The sequence below is a fragment of the Octopus bimaculoides genome, chromosome 10 (genome assembly GCF_001194135.2).
Source record: "Octopus bimaculoides isolate UCB-OBI-ISO-001 chromosome 10, ASM119413v2, whole genome shotgun sequence".
Lineage (NCBI taxonomy): Eukaryota > Metazoa > Mollusca > Cephalopoda > Octopoda > Octopodidae > Octopus > Octopus bimaculoides.
In genome coordinates, this window is record NC_068990.1 from 47,524,527 (window position 1) to 47,525,976 (window position 1,450).

General features: G+C 37.2%; 1 long non-coding RNA gene across 1 annotated transcript in view; it reads right to left on the reverse strand.

Annotated features, from left to right (window-relative positions):
• Positions 1-217: 217 nt before the first annotated feature.
• Positions 218-1,450, reverse strand: part of LOC128248899 (uncharacterized) — a 6,894-nt gene continuing 5,661 nt past the window's right edge. Inside the window, exon 2 of the long non-coding RNA XR_008265050.1 lies at positions 218-1,387. This is a non-coding gene — a long non-coding RNA (uncharacterized LOC128248899). The remainder of the gene's footprint in view (positions 1,388-1,450) is intronic.

Consider the following 1,450-nt stretch of genomic DNA (forward strand, 5'->3'; position numbering starts at 1 on the left):
AATGCAATATGAAGAGCAATCTTCATTTTCGTGCAGCTGAAGATTGCTCTTCATATTGCATTTAATGTAATGCTCGCATTACTTAAATAAATGGAGTAGCATGAAACGTGCGTACTGCAATCATCTTTGAAATCCGTGTTGCTTATTTTGATTTATATATATATATATATATATATATATGGAGAATTCACAAAAAAACAAAAGACGAAGACAGGTGGTGTAGACAACAAAAAAGATGTATTAGTTTAATGCTCAAGAAGTGAAAAAGTCTTTAATTTTTGAGCTTATGCTCTTCCACAGAAAGGAACACAGAAAGAAACAAGGAGAGAAAATAAAAAATGTGTAGTGGCTAGTGATACACATACTGGGTCAGCCCATGAATAATGTGTTTTTTTTTCAATTGCATGAACTAAGAAGTTGGAGGGGGACGGGATAAACTACCTGCCTCAACTTGCTATAAAGGCAGGAGGTAATTTTTACCTAATACTTATTTTTAGTGCAAGGCTAGGTTTGAAGAGGGCAGTTCAATTTTAACAGTTATTTTTTCAAAGCTATAATGGAAGTGACAAAGGAGTATATTTGGCTTTATGAATTCAATAAAGGCAACAATGCAATGGAAAGTGCAAGGAATATTAATGCAGTATATGGAGATCGGACAATAAGCGTAAGCCAACGTCAATGGTGGTTCCAGAAATTCGAAGGTGGAAACTACAGCCTAGAAGATGAGCTTCATCCTGGAAGATCTGAGAGATCTCAATGAAGATGTCCTGCAAATCCTATCATAACTGTTGAGGAACTAGCAGAGAAGCTTGGATTTGATCATTCAACCATTTATCAACACCTACGTGCCATCAGAAAAGTCAGCAAATTGGGTCAACAGCTTCCTCACAAACTTTCTGTGTCTAATTGAGTGCAGAGGGTGAATGTGTGCTCTTCTTTGCTGTCACGTCTCAAGAATGAATCTGTTTTGGACCGAATAGTGACTGGTGATGAGAAATGGGTTCTCTATAAAAATGACAAGCATCGAAGACAGTGGGGAGGGAAAGGAGAAACACTGGCACCCCAAGCTAAAGAAGGTCTTCACCACATAAGGTGTTGTTATCTGTTTGGTGATATATGACAAGTTTAGTCCACTTTGAACTTTTAAACCCAAACCAAATGATAACAAGGGAGATATACTGCGAGCAGATTAAGTGGCTTAAGTCAGTGCTGAAAAAAAAATGACCATCTTTGGTTTCAAGATGAAAGGTGTTCTTCCACATACAGTGAGGAGGACATTCCAAAGACTAGAGCAGATTGAATGGGAAATGATGCTCCATCCACTATATTTGCCAGACATCGTCCCATCTGATTATCCTTTATTCCGCAGTCTTCAAAATGATTTGCACTGAAAAAGAATATGAATTCTGTAGATAAAGTCAGAAGAGTACTGAAAAAGAATTTTTTGGAA